This window comes from Micromys minutus (genome assembly GCF_963924665.1).
Source record: "Micromys minutus genome assembly, chromosome: 7".
In the NCBI taxonomy this organism is placed as follows: Eukaryota; Metazoa; Chordata; class Mammalia; order Rodentia; family Muridae; genus Micromys; species Micromys minutus.
The window spans coordinates 35834724-35835963 of record NC_137976.1 but is presented as its reverse complement, the minus strand read 5'-3'; the positions used below and the strand labels follow the sequence as shown (position 1 = coordinate 35835963).

General features: G+C 46.9%; 1 pseudogene across 1 annotated transcript; it reads right to left on the bottom strand.

Annotated features, from left to right (window-relative positions):
* Positions 1–310: 310 nt before the first annotated feature.
* LOC308422809 (ribosome maturation protein SBDS-like) lies at positions 311–964 on the bottom strand (annotated as a pseudogene). Its single transcript has one exon. The product of its transcript is annotated as a ribosome maturation protein SBDS-like (transcript).
* Positions 965–1240: the final 276 nt, after the last annotated feature.

The following is a 1240-nucleotide window of genomic DNA, read 5'->3' as shown; positions in this document are numbered from 1 at the left end:
CTTCCCCAACAAGAGTCCTCCCTTTGTTATACAGACGGTTCTCCAATGATCTATCACGTACTAAATCTCCCTTCTTATCCACCCATGCAGTCTCTGGTCTTCCCTTCTGAACTAGAAAGGCATACACAGCAGTGAAGAGCTGCTCTGGACTCTGTACTTGGGGTTATTTTTTCATTTTTGCTGGAAACCCCGATTGACAAAAATACCCAGGTACCTAGGTAAATGTTTGACACAAGTTGGAAAGTGTCACGTCGCTTGAACAGGACTTTTGGTAGGTCGCTGCAATGAGCTTCTGCTGCTGCGGCTTCTGTTAGGAACAAATGTCGCCTGTCATGCTGCGGCCCAGGAGCTGAACATTGTCATGAAAACACTTCATCTCCTTTCCTATATCTTTCAGACCGAGCACTTCCAGAGAACCTTTGCCTTTGGTTTCCTTTTATTTTTTATCAGGTCATCAATCTCTCTGAAGCAGCCTGGGTCAAGGAGACATAAGATCTCCAGCTGCTGGCTATGGTCCTCAGTCTCCACAGCCTTCGTCAGTGGCTTCTTCCCTTCGTTCCCTGGCAGGGTAAAGCGCAATCGCATGTGGGCCCGCTCGCTCTTCCCCGTCTCCTGCTTTATCACTTCCAACGCCTGCTGCCTTGTGCTCTTGTCGGGTTTGACGGAGTAGTGGATGTCTTTCATGGCTCTATCGATGAGGATAACAGTGTAGAGACCCTTTGTTTCTGGGTTCACACACTTGTCTTCCACGATAGTGGCGATATCCCTAAACATCTGCTCCAGCTGTGTACGCTGTTTTTCACCTGACACTTCAACTTCTCCTTTAGTCAAAAATATGCCACTCGGCCAGCCGACGACCTTGTTTTTATAGCAGGTGATTTTGAAGTGCTTCCCTCCCCCGCTTCATCTGCACCACGGCCACACTGGTCAGTCGGATCTGGTCAGTGGGTGTGAAGATCAACATGGTGGCTGTTCACAGATCTCGAGCTCATGGGGACTCCAAGAGCTCAGCTCATTATTGTTATATTATTTGGAGACAGAGTCTCACAGGCATACCCGGGACTTACAGTCTTCCTGCCTCATCCTTTCAAGTGCTGGGATAGCATGCATGCCCAACACTTTAGCTTTTATAATATTTTGTTTTGTTTTGGTTTTGGTTCTAAACTACACCTTTGTGGTTTGATATTTAAGCCTCTAGCTTCATCTCAAGACTTCCTGTTTTATTACCAAAATGCTTTCT